This window comes from Bemisia tabaci, chromosome 9 (assembly GCF_918797505.1).
Source record: "Bemisia tabaci chromosome 9, PGI_BMITA_v3".
Classification (NCBI taxonomy): Eukaryota; Metazoa; Arthropoda; class Insecta; order Hemiptera; family Aleyrodidae; genus Bemisia; species Bemisia tabaci.
This window is the reverse complement of record NC_092801.1, coordinates 7,768,301-7,787,119: the sequence shown is the minus strand read 5'-3', so window position 1 is coordinate 7,787,119 and position 18,819 is coordinate 7,768,301. Positions and strand designations below refer to the sequence as shown.

The window sequence follows — 18,819 nt, the reverse complement described above, 5'->3', positions numbered from 1 at the left end:
TTAAGTCAGGAGTATTTTTTAAAAGTCTGGGAGCTGGGTACAAGATAATTTTTTTCCAGTGCATTTTACTTTTTTTAATATTTTTAAACATTAATTTAATCGTTTTATAACTTGTTGAAAAATCGACAAAAATCAAGCGCGCCCGACACAATAAAATCATTCATTTGCAAATATATTGTTAGCCAGAGCAAAACTGCCGTGCTAAAAAAGAACGCCATATGAACATTCCGGCGTTGCCATATTTCCTTCAATAATAAACGAATTTACTAGGAAAACTCCGATTATTTTCCCTTCAATTTTTCAGATCATTTCCCCCCAATTTCATCTAAAATATCTAACAATTTCAAAGACAAAAATGCATAACTCTCATCAAAAATACTTGTTTTATTCGGGTAAATTTGGCAACTTTCGAATGTCCATACAGCGTTTTTCCTTAGCTCGGGATCATAGGCGTCTGGTTATCACTAGCTTTAGAGTTGTCGCAGGCAATTAGCAATCGCCGGCAATTTGCAAGCTGTTCACACGTTGTTTCAATATATCGCAATGATACGCATCGGCATAATGCAATTTTTAAGGATTATGGTCTTCAAAAGTATGAGCTCGACTTGAAGCGCCTTCATTTTTTGTGATACTTTACGCTTTATCACGATGTTAGTTTAGTTGCATGTCCGATCTCAACTCAACTAATGTCACGGAGTTCATTGCATGCTCCTCTGATCTACATATTCCTACCATGTTTTTAAGGATAGAAAAGTGTCTATTCACAATATAGGCAACATACTCAGCACTCTAATCTTGTTCTTTTAATTTTTAATTTCTTGATTTTCTATATTTATTTACCACTGGCTTGTAAATTCCCGGCAATTGCCAATTGCCTGCGACAGAGTAAAAGCTAAGCAACAGATAATTACGCTGGAAGATGTAAAAATCATGAAAAAAGGGTGTATTTAGTTGGCATAAATTTCTCATTCTGAGAATGCTGAAGTTTTTCTTTCTGCCTCTCCCTAAGAACGAGAGGCCGAAAAAGGCACAAAAAGAAAAACTGAGTTTTTACCCTTCACGGCGCGGCGTTTCATTCCCTGCATTTCTTGCCTGTCGCATTTTTCAACTTTGAATCCACGAAACATAGCTCAAATTGTAATTAGGCTCCCCCTTGACTTTTCTCTGCCCGGGGATTCCCTCCCGGCCTCAGAAACTTTTCGCAAACCTTTTGAGTCTCACCGAATTTAATCCCTCCGTTTGCTCAGTTGAAATTCCGCCGGTTTTTAAACTTTGTTTTCGGGCGTTTAGGTAACAACAGTGGATTCGGACTTCAAGCAACTTGTTTAAATTCTTTCTGTTTTGTTGACTCCGCTTCTTCTCTTTCCGTCACTTTCCCCTCTTGCTTCCTCCTGACTAAAAGGGCAGAGTAAAAAATAAGTGTCCGCTCTATTTTGTGTTGTCAGGTGAGATTTAAAAAAAAAATATTTAAAAAAGCAAAGCTAAAAACAAAAAATCCGTAGATTCAATTAGTTACAGAATTACAATGATGCCTGAAGGGCTAATTTCAAGTTGAAGAGTAATGAGGGAACCAAAACACAAGAGAAGCTGAAAGCTCTGTCCACAAGGACTTACAGGGAACTTTGAGGGGGAAAAATACAAACTTTACAACCTCTTGGCAATCTTACAATCTTTTGGCTTATGAACGTTATCTTGCCGATTAAGTTTAATTTTTTTATGAATCACATATATCTTATCATTTGTTTAATATTGGTGTTAAGCTTATCAATTCTAAATTTTCTATTAGTTTCGATTATAGCTATTGTAATTAAAATTATAATCGCCGAAATTAGTTTTTCTGTAATTGATAAATAAATTACATCCTTATTTAACTCTATAAATCATAATAACTTGTTTCCTAGAATTACAGATGGATTACGGTTCCTGCGCTTAGCAGGAAGGAACCAAGCCACATCAACTACTTCCAAATTTAACTGGGCGATTACATTTTTTACAAGCGAACGTTTCTACGTAGGTATTCCTTCGAAAGTGTTAGGAATTTTCTGCGTAATAAGCAGAGAATTCACTGAAATATGCACAAACATCCGAACAACCATTTTTATGTAAAAAATTAAATTGCTCGATTAAAATTGGCAATAGCTGATGTGGCTTCGTTCCTTTCTACTTAACGCAGTCAAATTTGCGTAAAAGTTTAGATGTAACGCTATACCACAGTTCTGACTGGCTAAACAATGCTTTTGGTTGAAAAAATCATACTCCTGGCTGTCAGCAGAATCGGCCAGTAATACAATTGAACATTACCAACAAGGAATCATACTTTGTCCAGTGTTTTTTGTAACAGAATGTTCGTGAAGCCTTCTTATGATCGGGTATCAATAACTTACTGTTGGGCATTTGTCGAGCAAGGTCTTTTCCCCGATGAACGGTCACAATTTTAGAAATTATCAATTCATAAAAATGGCGGGAAAACGTCGAACGGACGACTGCGGAACCACTTTCGAGACCTTGAAGCAAGTATCTTTTTTAGAGGAGGAGAAAAAGTGAGAGAAGGAGGATTTGAATTACAACCGACAGCTGAACTGCCGTGCTAAGTTAAAACGCCGTATGAGCATTCGAATGTTGTCAAATTTCCTCTTAGAAATGATTAAATTTTGAAAAAAGTTGCGATTTGGCTTCCTTGGAATCCTCAGACTTTTTAGATCAAATTATGAACTGAATCCTGTGAAAAATCGGAAGAGAAATATGCAAAAATATTCCTGAAAATTAGATTTTTGCTAAAGGAAATTTGGCAACGCCTAATGGCTTATACGGCGTTCTTTCTTAGCTCGGCAGAGAAGTCGTCAGCCTCGCGGCTCGCGGGAGAGGGAGGGAGCGGGAATAGAAAAGGAGTAAACCTGCAGCCGCGCACAATAAAATGAGGTTAAATTATAGATTGCGCAGATTTAAGAAGAGGCTAAAGCAAGACGTTTGAAAGTTAAAGCGGCCTCAAAACGAAACTAGATAAGTAACTTTTTGCTCAAACCTCCCATCCGCGGTTGCCAGCCCGAAACGGTGGCGCGGCACGCTTTTATGTTGGCAATACTTGTGCATATAAATGTAAGTGAAACAGTTGGTATTTTTTTGGACTGCCATAGTGCATCATTACAATCATTTTCCCGCCATTCCGACGCGTTTGAAATTTCTTCAAGTCTTGGGGACTTTTTAAAAGCGGGTCAGGCCGGGATTTTGGCTCGGAAATTACGCAATATCGCCGCTCCTTTGGCGTAATTGCGTATCTCGATTTCCGCTTGAGAACCAGAAAGCATGGATTTGTATGTGAAACAGGGATCACGTGGAAATTGAGAAACGCCCCTCCGAGTAATCTACTCATCTGGTGCTTTCAAAGTATTGAATGAAAAATGCAAGGTTTGATGACCATTGCTGAGAGGAGATCTTCTTAACGACTAATTTAAGTGGTTTTGAAAGAGCGCATATTGCATCTATTAAAACTTGATCTGAAGAGAGTAAGGTATAGGCCAAATAGATGCATAAATTACCTACATTTTATTCAACCAGATGCATTTCGGCCCGTGGGGCCATCTTCAGTAGTATATATATGGGAGCATAGCATGCATGCAAATATACATGCAAAATCGAAAGGCATGCAATTGAGAATAAAACTACGGGTACTAAAAACATTATAGATGGCAAAGGTGGAAAAAAGTAAAAGAATTTACAGGTTAGATGAAACAAATAGACCGAGAAAGCCAACTTTCAGCATTAATTGTCAATGAAGCAACAAGCATCAATAATGGGAGTGGCGGCAAGATTCATATCTATTTGGGCATTCAATGAGTTACTGTTGTTATGGACTGCTTTTCTTATTTTAAAGGATTTGAGGACTTTTAGTTTTTTCTTATTGTTGGATTTATGCAAAATATCCATGCTGTTTTCAATCTTGTAACTAATTTTACTAAATTAGATCTTGACTAATTCAAGTCATTTGGTGTCCATCACTGAAAAAATACTTCCTCTACCCTAGGGGAACGAGAGAGTAAAAAGTTCGATTGTACGTACCAAATTTCGGTGTTCCATACCATCCCAACTAATTCGGTTTGTCAAACTGAATTTTTGGTTTGTCAAACCGAACTAATTCGGGTAGACAAACAAATTGAGAGAAATCGGGAACTACAAGCTGATATGTATTAACCCTAAGTACCTTAATTTAGCTAAATGTAATATTATAAGGGGGGAGTCAAATTGACTCTAATTATTTACATAGTGAACAGTGACCTTACATTAGGATGATGTTAATTGTTGCTATGTCTGTTATATCAATAAAATAATTACAATATAATATGCATATGCATGGTCCTTAACTTGAAATTGTTAATATCTCAATTTTTTTCAAAAACTGCACTTATGCGCCTTGTCTTCCGAGCCCGTCATTTGACAACGCCCAATAGCTCATACGGCGTTCTTCCTTAGCGCGGGAGCTTAGCGATTCATATCCGCCTCCGTGTGTACCAGGGTACCACGCGTCGGCTCTCGGTACCGCGACTCAAGATCATGCGACTGCGAATGTGCGGCGATAAATCAGAACGAGCTCGTCAACTGCAGGTGTTCTCAAAAGTCCTCCAATTACCGGAGAAACTTTTATCCGGTGCAATTCATCAATCAATTACAGAACGAGTATAGATAATAGGCAGCGTTCCGGCTAATAATCTGTGGTTAGTCTAATCCTTCGCTCTCCTGAAGGATGCTTGATGAATCCATTCCGCGAGGCGGACTCAGGAATTGCAGGCGGAAAATCGAGTTCAGAATGCGTTACTAGCTCAAAGGCTCCGTGACCTTTCATCACTGTCGCTAGTTGGACTCCGTTTAGCTGAAAATCGAACCAGCCCTCCCATTCAATGTCCGCGTCAAAAGTTCTGGGGTACGGAAATTTTTTGTTCCGATTTTTCCCACTCCATGACCAAAAGTTCCGGGATTATTTTTAGTTTTTTCGGAAGTTCCGGAAAATGCAAAAGATCCGGAACATTTTTAGGAATTTTAAAAGTTCCGGGAAAAATTCAGGAAAATCTCGAAAGTTCCGAAATTCGGTGCAAGTTCCGGGAAATGGGATTGCAAAATGTAATCCATTTATCGATCGATTCATGACGATCGAATTTGACCCATGCACTGGAAAAAACACATTGGATCATTGGAGCCCAGACTCTTAAAAACTTCGACAAGAAAAAGTACTCTTGATTCAATCAGAATCTAGCTTAAATCAAGAACCAAGCCTCTTAATTTAAGCGGATTTCCTTTTGATTCAAGCAAAAATCCGATTGAATCAAGAGTATTTTTTCTTGTCAATGTATTCAAGAGTCTGGACTCTAGATCCAATGGTTTTTTTCCAGTGTGGGAAAATTCCGATTATTTTTCCTTTAATTTTTCAGACCATTTTCCTCCAATTTCATCTAAAATATCTAAAAATTTCAAGGAAAATATGCAAAACCCTCTTCAAAAATACTTGTTTTATTCGGGTAAATTTGGCAACAACAAGAGTCCTTTTTCTTGTCAATGTTTTCAAGAGTCTGGACTCTAGATCCAATGTGTTTTTTTCCAGTAGTGTGCCTTTTTTGAACATAGCTTCTTCCAAAAATTTCAAGAATCAGGCCGCAGTCGAAAGGCGCGGCGACGGAAAATCGGTGGAAAACCCGCCGCCGTGGCGGAAAAGCGAGGCGAGGCTCTGCTTCAAAAACAAAATGACGCAAAAGCGAGCGGCAGGAGCGCCAAGTCGGGGATCGGACGCGGGATAATTTCGCAATTATCCTCAAACCAAGATAAATATTGACAGGCGAGCCGAAGCCGGAGCGGTTTTCTTCTTTTTCGCCGGGACCTTGACGCCGCCGCCGCCACCGCCAACTCCGAGCCAACGTCAAAAGCACGCCGAGCTTTTGCGCCGCCACCGGACTCGGACTTTTGATGCCACTCGAATTTATTTATTCATCGCCCGCGGCCACCGCAGAGCCGCCGACCGCACGGAACACACTGCCGTGCTAAGGAAAAACGCCGTATGAGCCTTTAGACGTTGCCAAGTTACCTTCATTATAAACAGGATTTACTTGTAAAATTTTGAATAATTCTTTTCCGACATTTTCAGACAATTTTGTACGCAGTTTAATCTAAAATATCTGGATATTTCAAGGATAAATATGCATGAATGCCGTCAAAAATACATGTTTTATCAAGGAAAATTTGGCAACTCTCGAATGTGCTAAGGAAAAACGCCGTATGAGCCTTTAGACGTTGCCAAGTTTCCTTCATTATAAACAGGATTTACTTGTAAAATTTTGAATAATTCTTTTCCGACATTTTCAGACAATTTTGTACGCAGTTTAATCTAAAATATCTGGATATTTCAAGGATAAATATGCATGAATGCCGTCAAAAATACATGTTTTATCAAGGAAAATTTGGCAACTCTCGAATGTGCTAAGGAAAAACGCCGTATGAGCCTTTAGACGTTGCCAAGTTTCCTTCATTATAAACAGGATTTACTTGTAAAATTTTGAATAATTCTTTTCCGACATTTTCAGACAATTTTGTACGCAGTTTAATCTAAAATATCTGGATATTTCAAGGATAAATATGCATGAATGCCGTCAAAAATACATGTTTTATCAAGGAAAATTTGGCAACTCTCGAATGTGCTAAGGAAAAACGCCGTATGAGCTTTTAGACGTTGCCAAGTTTCCTCCAATAAAAACAGAATTAATGGGAAAATTGCGAGTATTATTTGCCAAAATTTTCAGACAATTTCTTACGCAGTTTAATCTAAAATATCTGAATATTTCAAGGATAAATATGCATGAATGCCGTCAAAAATACACGTTTTATCAAGGGAAATTTGGCAACTCTCGAATGTTCTAAGGAAAAACGCCGTATGAGCCTTTAGACGTTGCCAAGTTTCCTTCATTATGAACAGAATTTACTCGTAAAATTTTGAATATTTTTTTCCAAAATTTTCAGACAATTTTGTTCGCAGTTTGATCTAAAATATCTGAATATTTCAAGGATAAATATGCATGAATGCCGTCAATAATACATGTTTTATCAAGGGAAATTTGGCAACTCTCGCATGTTCATACGGCGTTCTTCCTTTGCACGGCAGCATAGTAGATCGAGACAATCGGAGAGGGCGGACATGAAATTGTTGACTACAACTGCACATTTTTATGTTCATTTCGTCACATTTCAAATTTCAAGGGGTGCTTTTTTTTTTTTTTTTTTTTTTTGAGAGAGTTTTATTTATTGTAACTTCCAATTAGAGAAAACATGTACAATTATCATAAGTTAGAAATGGATTGCATTTTGCAAAAAAGAACCACTAGCATCGCAATGTTGCTAAGATTGTGCAACTTCTTTTGTCTTGGAGGAAAAACCCGATCATCCATTCATAGTTTCTATTTTACACGCTAAAAACTGCAAATTTAAGACAAAAATCACCGTCTAAATTTCATAGTTTTTCACAATGTCCGCAATTTTATTGCAAAAGATGAAGTTGCACAATCTTAGCATCATTGCAATGCTAGTGATTCCTTTTTGCAAAATGTAATCAAAATAATGTATGGTAAAGCAACGACTGGTTAATTGCTTATTATCATAAAATTAAAGAAACTAAACCTAAGACTTAATTACGATTAAAAGGACATTCATAAAAATTAAAAGGGTGAGATGAGTGAAGATCTGATGTAATGAGAAGATTGTCTTTAAAGATGAGAAATAAGTTATGCAAGTTTTTTAAAAATCGGAATCAGCGTTAGTGACAAGCTCCCAAGGCTTTTTCCTCTTAAGTCTCCTAATTTCTTTAATATGATTTAAAAGTTCAATTGCAGTTTCGTTTGGATGACGATGTAGCCTATCTTCGTATCTTAGCGTTTTTTTAATGTATTTATAAATAGATTCTATCCCTAAGTCTCTATGGATGTCCTTATTAGTCTCATACCTTTGGGCATCGCTCAATTTCCTTACTATTTTAGACTGCATCGATTGCAATGATTTTAAACTAAAAGGTGTGCTTAAGGAAGAAAATTTTACGAGTACAGAACCAATAGAATCACCTTTAGAGCGTCAAAGGGTGTATACACGGAGTTAAAGGCGTTTAAAGTGTCCAAATTTTATCCGACCTCTCCTATTGACTTGATCCACTGAGCGGCAGAGCGCCCAGCGGGCAACAAGGAAAGTTCTATTTTTCACGGAAAAAATGGATTGCAGATTTTACAATTATGTGGTTAAAATCATTGTCCGACATGTTCCAATGTAGTCCGTGCTAAGGATAAAATTCCGATAGAATATTTATTTTTGGAGCAATATACGCATATTTTAATTCGCGATTTTCAGATATTTTAGATTACATTACGAAAAAAATCTTCTGAAAAATTTCGAAAACAATATTCACAATTTTCCCAGTAAATTCGGTTTTATACTGGGAGAAATATGGCAACGTCGGTAGGATCGTGCGGCGTTTTCCTAAGCACGACAGAACAGTCATCCATCTAAAAAAGAACCTAGTTCATTCGCGGAAATTCGTCTATAGTCGGTGATGGTTTCCTTAACGGCTGTTGAAAGTTCCTTTTTGCACGGAAAGAAATTGATTACTGATTTAATAATTTTGAAATTAAAAAAGTGTCCGACACATTTCAATGCAGATTATACAATAAACAAAAAATGCCGTGGTTAAATTGGCAACAAATGTGACAAACAAAACCGACACAATATTGGTATAGAGCAAGGGAAAGGATGCGTGTTGACGACGGCGCAGGGATACAACTAATCGTACTTGATGGATGACCGTGTTGCGTCTGCAAATTTGAAGGCGCTATGGCGCGAGGCGTGAACTCGCGATGCTCCGTTCTATACTGTCATTACTGCCAATGAGGTGTCGCTCAGATTTCAGAGAAGAGATAAAAGACGAGTTCCAATTACATCTCTCCTACCCTCTGATGTGTTACTCGACACGGATCCCTTGAAGCATCACCAAAATCAAGACAAACGAAAACAAATACAATACGGAAATGAAGAGCAAAGGAAGAACGCGCAATGAAGACGGCGCAGAGATACAACTGTTCGTACTTGATGGATGTCCGTGTGGTATCAGCGAGATTGAAGGCGCGATGGCGCGATGCTCCGTAGTGTTCCGCTCCTTATTGCTGCTAGTGAGTTGTGGCTCAGATTCTTGAGAAAAGTTAAAAACGAGGCCCGATTACATCTCTCCTTTCTTTCGCTTTGTTGCTCACCTAGCCCTTGAAGACCCGTTATAAGGAAGACGAACAGAACTAACACAATATGGAAATAAAGCATGGGAAACGACGCGCGACAACGACGGCGCAGAGATACAACTATTCGTGCTTGATTGATGTCCGTATGGTATCAGCGAGATTGAAGGCGCGATGGCGCGATGGCGCGATGATCCGTAGTGTTCCGCTCCTTATTGCTCCTTATTAAAATCGGATGGTCACCCGTTTCCCTTGAAATGGCCAAAAATTGGTATTTCCAATGAAATATTTCGATTTTTCCCTTTTCCCGTCGCTGTTTCGAGCACTTCTGATTGCAATTTCGAAATTTCCTTTTGCGTGCTGATGCTTCTATCCAAAACTGAAAATCGAAAAAAAACCGAGTTGGTGTGTTTTCGAACTCACTGATTCTATTCCCCGGGTTCACCGTATGTAAAAGTGTGGCAACACTTGAACTAGCAAAATCCACTGTTTGTCTCCTGAGTGCCGTGCCAATACCATCAGTGACCGGTGGTAACATAGTAGCCGAAGAACTCGACTCAACCTTTCGGATCAGGAGGACCATGCTATAAATTGATGAGTCGTTCTCGTGATTACCTCATCAACCTGTCCCTCGCTCAATCAATAACATCACCCGAACGGCATTGGAAGCGTTTCGACTACTGTATTTTAATCCGTAAACAAAACTTGGCGAGCCAAACCCACAGAGGCGATTCTTTAAAGTTGGCAACGCCGATTTCCCTCAATTTAAATATACGAAAAACAATCGATTCTTGGCGAGGTAGCTTGCCTCACCTAAGATCGATATTTTTAATGGGTTTAAATAGGGGAAAAACAAGGTTGCCAACTTGTGAAATCGCCACTGCAAATGAAGACGAAGGAGAGTTTAATGTTTAAATTATTGCAAACGAAGATATGTCCACAGACGATTATTCCGATACCCCTCCCCTCCCATATCCGAACTTAATTATTATCAGACCTTTTTTATTCTTATGTGACCTTTATTTCTAATGTATTTTGATGCTTCGAGTACGACAGTCAATGCACTATTAAATAAATTTCTTCAGTAAAAAAAAAAAAAAAAAAAAAAAAAAAAAATTATTCAACTTCTTGGCAAGCGTTCAGTTTATTCAATAACACGTTGAAAAAATGCAAGGTCATGCACCTATTTTACAGTGCTTTAAATGGAGAAAAAAAGTTTAAAATTCCAAAGTTACGCAGCAATTAAAATTGTATAAAAATGCACACTATTTGAAGGGGGTGGGGTGTGCGTCACTTCCTTTAAAAAATTCAGTAAAACTTAGGGTGCTGGGCTAAGTGCTAACGTTCTACCAGGTGCCCTTGCCATTAACAAGGGGCTAGATTTGCGTTATGAAGGGGGTAAAAAGGCCACAAAATTACATTGAGTGTAAAACGTAGGAAAACGTTGTTTAAAAATTTGGGGTGAAACGCGAAGGAAAAGACTCGATTGGAGGCTCGAATCGAGAGCCTCATCGAAAAAAGTCACCGGACAAAAGGGCAGTGGACAGGTGAGGACACGTTGAGGTAGGCCTGGAATCCACAACTGGCTATTCCGTCCATAAGATGCGAGCAAGGCGGGGGGGGGACGGGGTGGTGATATTGAGGGGAGAGGATAGGGGGAGCCCGCGTACGCAAGGAACAACCAAACGATCGTGGAGCAACAGGTTTTGAGGGTTACAACTTGCCACGTTGCCAGATTGGGTTAACTCTGGATCAAGCCGAATTTTCCGATCCAAAAGTTGATTTAGTCTCGTTATCACCACCCTCAGCACATGTTGTCAATTGCCTATCGACTATGAAACTACAGTAAAAAAAGCAAAGGGAAAAAACGGGAAACAAGGCTCAAATACACAATTAATAAAAATAAAAATCCCGTTTTTCCCCCTTGTTTTTTCCACTGTTACCATTGTCTCGGGCTGCTCTATAAAAATTTGTATCTATGAAACTACCGGAACACGTATCTCGTTTGCGGTGTTTAAGAACCTCCGCTCCCATTTTACTTTTTTGAAGGAGAACAAATCAAAATCATTCCTTGAAAATTTCACAGAGTTTTCCCTGTGCAGCGAAGAATAATCGCAGAAGTTGTCGAGAATTGACATTGAGTCATTTTTCATTTAAAAAATAAAGTATGGCGGGAAGTCTGCAACGTCGCAAACGGATATACGAGGTCTAGCAGTTTCACCGTCGATATGGCACTTACATGATACACGGACCCTCAATTTCAGTTTTGTGCGGGAGATCTTTCGACGATTATAATTAATATATGAGTTTTTAGCGTTAGTATGGATGCAACTATTCAAACACGGAAGATGGTTGGTGGCATAATTGAAAAATGAAGGCGAATCAATCTCTGTGTGATCCAAAAGGTAGTAAATTCAAGCAGTTCTCAAAAGGAAAATAGCCGAATGCAAAACAATAAATCTCTGTGACATCATGCAGGCAAATTTTTACAATCGAATACGATACGTTTTCAAATCATTATTATACGCATAACGGAGAGACTTGAACGCAGGGGTAGAAAAGTAAGAAAAGTAATTGGATTACATTTTGTTCTAAAGAACTTATTTTTTTTTTTTACTTATCTACAAGAGCACCTATAGTTTATGATAATTAACGGCTTCAACGTTATCGGAGACTTAGACGCCAGGGTTGAAAAGTAGGAAAAGTATTTGGACTACATTTTGCAACAGGGGGCTATTATTTCTGACTCTAAGCAGGATTTTTTGGAGGGGTTGCAATTACGCTTGCAAAATTTGACAGTGTTTTTACCTCACCTTCCACTAGTCCAATTCAAACTTTTAATTTTGAGTGTGTGTCCAAAAGATTACAATATCACCAATTGCAAAGATTATAAACTTCCGTTTTTCCGTTTCAACTTCCTTGGCGTTGCCTCAACCTTTCCTATAGTATGTGACCAACTCCCCCCGAAAAAGGTCCATTTAATGTTCGGCAACGGCAACAAGGGAAGTTTCGCGGGCCCGAGATGCGGACGGCCTAGGACAACTCGGAGCGGACAGGGGGGGCGGGGGGGGGACACCGGTTAAAAGGCACAAACACGGCTGAATGTTAGCTATGAAAATCGGTTGCTTTACAGCAAAAGACAGGTGGATTATGTTGAAAATGCGAGGATGCTTACTGGAAGTAATTTAGACGTGTTCCCGGCCGCTCTTTTAATTGGTAATAAGCCGGGGCCGGCGAAGGGGGAAAGCGGGTGGCGCGGTGGTTGGATTGGGGAATGTGGATCGGCGGAACCGGGGTTCGATGCCCTCGCCGCGGCTCCGGCCGCCGCTGCGCCCGCTCCTGGTGCATCCTCGTCCGACGGCGACGCCTCCCCAAGTTGCCATCCCGCCACCGGTTTCGTTTTGGAAGCAACCGGTTTCGTTTCGGACTCCACCGGTTTCGTTTCGGAAGCCACCGGTTTCGTTTCGGTCGCCACCGGTTTCATTTCGGTCGCCACCGGTTTTGTTTTGGACGCCACCGGTTCCCTTTCGGACGTCACCGGTTCCACGTCCAAAAAGATTCGGTAGTGCGAACGGGTCACTAAAGCGCGCGTCCTGCACAACTACAAACTAGGGGCTTCAAAGAGGCTCATCGATGGAATTGTTGACTGTTGCCTTTCAAAGATCGTCGGCCCGAAGATCTTTGGAGGTAACCGATGCATTCGGGGCTTGACAAAGATCAGATTTTGAAGTTGTCAATACATTTCGCAAAGAAGTAGCTGCGAAATTGAAGTATTCGCGCCAGTTTGAAGGCCACGGTTTTTAGGATGGCTGGACGCATAAACCATAAACGAATTTTAATTCGCTAATACATTTTTCCAGCGGTAAATGTCTCACAGTGGATCGAGTTAATGGGGGAGGTCGGACAAAATTTGGAAACTTTAAAAGCTCATATCTCCGTTCATACAAAACTTTGAGGTTCTCACAGTGGCTCCATTGGTCTTCTCGTGAAATTCCCTTCCAGAATCACCCCTTTAATTACAAAATGTGACGAATTAAACATCAAAATTTGCAGTTTTAGTAAAAAATTTCATATTCGACCTTTCTAATTGACTCGCTCCACTGTGTGACGCGTAGTGCACAATGCATACATTTATTTACTTTCAGCGCAAAATGCTTTCGAATTGTTGCATTCAACACATCTGTAAAATTTTTGAAATTTAAACTCTACCTGGACGTATTTTGGGGTTTCAATGACACAGGCAGAGTTCCCATTAATTTCTGCAAAATAATCACGCTTTTGTTCGCAGCACAAAATACTTTCGAATTTCATCTGGAAAATTGTTGAGACTTTAATTCTACATCGACGCAATTTCAGGCTTCCATGATGAAAATTTTAGAAGATAGTAACTGAGTGAACATGTTGTTTTCATTTAGGACTCTATATTAAGAGAGATAATCATCCTCGACGAAAGTTTCTCCCAGAGGGGATGATACTATTTTCAATTAAGGGGGAAAGGGTAGACCCCTCACGACCCCCTCTCTTCGCAAGCTCATGTAGCTGTGATCGCAGTCCTAACTAATAAGAAGTCATCCGTGCCTCGAAGTGTATTTTCCACCAATTGGAGGGTAAAAGCCACCCACTATCGTCCACGTTACCCGCATCACGACCTGTTAATGAAGTCCGGATTATTTCGGTTCACTTTGGCAACGCGGCGAAGTGGCTGGACTTCGGTGGTGCCCTCTTTGAGGACTTGACTTACCTACCTCAACTTTTTTTCCGTGGTCCCCTCGCGCCGCCGCCACCGGTGCAACGCCACGCACCCCCTCCCCCCTTCACCTTTTCGCGCGGTGCGGTGCACCGGTGGCAACCGAGCTGCGCTGCGGCCGGTTCCCGCACTTTTCGTCGCTCCTCTGACGTAAGGGCCAGTGGCGTGGCGTGCTTTGCGATATATCGATTGATCCACCATTGAAACCTATGGAATTTGATCGATAGAGTGGGTGTTCGCAACGAACACCCTGATAATCGATTGTTTGCCATAGGTTCAAATGGGGAAATATCGATAATCGATTACTCACGCCACGCCACTGCAAGGGCGCATCTTCATATCCTCATGAGCCAAGGAAAGCATGAAGTTATATTAAGAAAAGGGCTCATGTGGCAATATAGAAACTCCTCTACGTCAGAAGAGCAACGTTTTGGCGGAAACTCCCGCTCGATTTGCGCATGGTAATTGGTCGTCCAACTCCTTTAAAATCGGCCTCTCTGTTACCCATCCAAAATCGGACGTATTTCTGCCAAACGGAACTGTGTGCATTAAGACATGAGCCCTGGGACCCATAGGTATATATGCATAACAGGGCTCACGTCATAATGCACATAGTTCTGTTTGGCAGAAATACGTCCAATTGTGCTACGTGAACTTTCGACACTATACATTTTAGCATCGTACCACTCGTAGTTTTGTAATATTTTTCCGAGCCTTAGTTTTGCGTAGTGCATAGTGTAGCACAACTTAGTGCAAAACGCTAATGTAAAATGGAATTGAAGGGCTTCGGGCCCCATGTATGAACTTTTTCGGTGTAATCCTTGTAGGTAATTTAAAGGAAGTTGAGGAAAGGAGTAAAACTATGTGCAGTCTTTTACAAAAATATATCGCTACGTTATATGTTTCATTGGTGATAAAATTGGCGGTTCTTGCATCACAGTTATGCTTTCGTTTCTGTATTTTCATCATAACTTGTCCTATGCGGATATCAAAAAAGGCCTTGAATAAAAGGATGATGTAAAAATCTCACTCAGCAAGCTAGTGCACTGGACCCTTTTGATTGAAATTAATCACTCCCATACGTTCAATGCATAGTTGATCTAAATATTTCCTTTACATTCTCAAAAAGATTAAAAATCAATCTATTTTTTAGAATTAAGTATTAAACATTATTCAGATTCAATGCAGGACATACATTATTTTCTCCAACAGTGTCCGACTATTTTTACCAATAGATCTATTTTGGATTAGGATGTCATGACTCAAACTCAAATCAAACTTTTTAGGGGCCATCAACTTTTAATTAAATTATGAATAACTATAATCAATATTTCGGAATTACTCAGTAAAAACATTTCCCAACCAGATACTTACTATACATTTAACTTCAGAAATAAAATAAAATATCTTAAAAAATAATCGAAACCAAAAATCATCTCAGTTTTTATCGAATTTCTTTTATAGCCCGCTAAATGCTGTATTTTAGTTTCTCAACATGATATTATGGCTGCAAATATCTCTAACGAGAAAGTAATAAAATGTATATATCGCACTAGACACAATGATACTTTATTGGACATCGTTCCTTCTTGCTCACCATTTGATCCCTACTTCGAATGAGTTAACGCGAAATGCTGTCTCGTATAAGATGTATACTTGAATACAGCATGACAACGATTGCAAACATGCCCAATCATGTGCTGCTTCAAATAATTTTTCTTCCTGAACTCCTTCTTGCAATGTCTGCAGATGAACGGATTTTCTCCCGCTGAGTCTTTGTCCATCATCAACTTCTTCGGACGATGTAAACGGGTGAGCATATTTGATAAGCATTCCGCTACCTTATTTGTCCTTTCGAACCCTTTCAAGCAACACCGGTCGATAGAGGGTCTATCATCACAATTTTTGTACTGAACATGCCGCCTTATCAACCCCCTTTCCCTATATAGCCCAGCGCAGGGAGCACAAGCGGAGGCTCCAATATCCGAATTTGAATTTAGAGTTGCTTTGCACTTAAAGCGTGTAAAACAAACATGGCACCCATGGTGGAATTTCACTTCATGCGACAACCTGTGTTCCTGTAAGTCTGTCGCTTTTTGGAAGGAGGCGTCACACAAGAGGCAGGAGTGAGACCCATGGTCTGTGTCTGTGTCAGTCGTAGACCCAGCTGCTGAGGGGATCTCATCCTTCAAGGCGTAATCATGGTCTGTGCATACGGCCCACAATTGCCATCTGATATTTTGGTTGTTGCGAGAATGGCGGGCTGATGAGTATTTTCTCGAAACATTGTAGTTCAACTCCTGGAACAGGGAGACGACTTTTAATGCATGAAAATTAGGCAGTGCTTAATTCAATCAGCTCATCACTTATATCTTAGTAGTAAAAGAAATGATAACAAAAAATAATAATTAATGTGATATAATAATATATAATATAAATTATAGTTTAGATCATTGTCGTGATCATACACTGGTAAAAAAACCTCTTGGACCAATGCCGCGGTGCATTGACTTAAGAGTGCAGTTTCTTGTCGCCGGATTGTTGCTTCATTGATTTGTTTGTTTTTCATTGATTCAATTCAAAATCCGCTTGAAACAAGAGTCCAGACTCTTTTTTCAAGCAACAATCCGGCGACAAGAAACTGCACTCTTGAACCAAGAGGTTTTTTTTACCAGTGTACAAATACCTCGATTTACGAATACGGCAATTTCGGAACATAAATTTTCCCACTGGAATTTTCCCAAGGAATTTTAAAGTGATATGTAGCGAAACATCTCGGAAAAAAAAGTGTAATACGGGGTAGAGTCTCCACGCCACGCTTAGTGAATTTTATTCCTGAAGGCAGAAACTGACAATGAGCTAAAGCCAAAGTATTCCCTGGTCTTAAAAAATCTATTGATAACCCTCAATTTTTCAGGTTGCTAAACGCCCTGGTGTTTCTCTTATTTCTTGACAAAACATACGTCTTTCGGTTGACAATTTTTAAAAATTATTGAAGATCCCCGGAATCTGTCTTTCTGGAGGATTCCATGCATCCTGTATGGGGTGTGTTGTATGGGGCTTAGAAGCACACGCTTTTAGGGCCTTTTTTCACCAATCCGCCCATGCTCTCATTCGCAACGTTTTTGAGACATTATTTTTTGTAGTGGCTGCATGGATATTACTTGATTTTTATCAAAACTGCAGGTAAAACCAATGAAAAATCACCAATTCTGGCATCAATTGCTCATAAATACTCGCTGAATATAAAAATGCAGTATATCAGCAATTTTTTACGGACTATAATCAACCACTCGGTATTGTAAAAAAGGATACGTGATCGTTCGATACGTTATCGATGATGAGTTACTTTAGAATGTATTTTTAATATAATGTTGCAAATTCCAATCCTAGATTAATATTTAATGAAACTAAAATAAACCGTTCTATGCATTTTGTTAAAGTCGAGGAAACTGGTGAGGAAAACGCACCTTTAATCTTGTCCGAAGAATATAGCTCATTTTCACATCGATGGTATAACGTCGCACCAAATTAAGAAACTACTAAAGCAGCAGGATATGCAGCATTTAGCAAGATCTCTAGCTCTCTATCAATTTGTTTAAGGAAAGTCGTTAATCTAATTCAAACCCTTGCAAAATGGTTTGACTATGACCGCAGCGTAACATTGGATACCCGCACAGAACAACACTACTAATAAACCCGCGGCTTTGTACAATGATTACTTAACGGGTTTTTTTCAATTCTTGTTTTTTCCGCTCCCAATTTCGTATAATTTACCTCTGCTTCTCTCTAAAGGCTGTTTATTTTGGATTTTTTAATTTTATCACTTCATCATCTCGTTATCTAAATGACAGATCAGTCTGTTGGACCACACGATAGCTAGGGTAAGGCGCTACAATGTATGTTTCTTTATCTATTTAGATTGAATACTTCCATTATGGTTATTGCGGTAACGATTCAAACTGAAGCTCAAAAGACGCAATCTATAGACATTTGCGCAACATGATGGGCCAAATTTTAACATTTCGCTTTATTTAGAGTCTCTTTTTCAATCCTTGTAGACCTAGTTTTAAGAACCAGATCCAGAGTTTCAGTGGCGATTCTTGAAAATTGGCAAAACTGTTTTTCCTCCATTTAAATGCATGCAAAACAATCGATTCTTGGCGAGGCAGCTTGCATCACCCAAAATCGATGTTTTTTACGAATTTAAATTGAGGGATAACAGTGCGGCCAACTGCAAAATCGCCATTACCCAGTGGCCATTTCCCATCGCAGAAACGTGGCAACCGTTGTGCGTCGTGCGTGGGTGCTTCAATTCGATCGATTTAACTAATATCACTCGCAGAATTGCCAATTTTCACATCGAGGCTGGTGCATCCGCACAAACACCGACCAAAAACGCGAAGAATATCCTCGAATCTGGCACGTCGATCCGCGATCATTGACCGCAGAGGTTCGTGGAGGTCCGATACATCTGACCCGGCTGAAATTCAACCGCCGATCCCTGCGCTACGCCCCCCGGCTTCCGGCCGCTGAACCCCCCCCCCCCCCCCCCCCCTTAACCCCCAAACCCCCCGCCCAGCTCCCGGTCTCCGAAAAATTTAGGCGGCAACGCAACACGGCCGCGGTGCCCTGACCACAGACAACAGATCGTGAACATAGGTGAAACTCAATCGATGGTTTTGATGAGTGCCCCCGGAAGGAGGGGGGCAGGGGGGATCTCTGCCGTGCTATGGAAGAACGCCGTATGAACATTCGAGAGTTGCCAAATTTCCCTTGATAATAACATGTATTTTTGATAAAATTCGTGCATATTTTTCCTTGAAATTT

At 39.9% G+C, this 18,819-nt stretch overlaps 1 long non-coding RNA gene across 1 annotated transcript; it reads right to left on the bottom strand.

Moving 5' to 3' along the window:
- Positions 1-15,268: 15,268 nt before the first annotated feature.
- LOC140225392 (uncharacterized) lies at positions 15,269-17,972 on the bottom strand. Its single transcript, XR_011900512.1, has 2 exons — positions 17,460-17,972; positions 15,269-16,289 (listed from the first exon to the last, which is right to left on the bottom strand). It is a non-coding gene; the product is annotated as an uncharacterized lncRNA (long non-coding RNA).
- Positions 17,973-18,819: the final 847 nt, after the last annotated feature.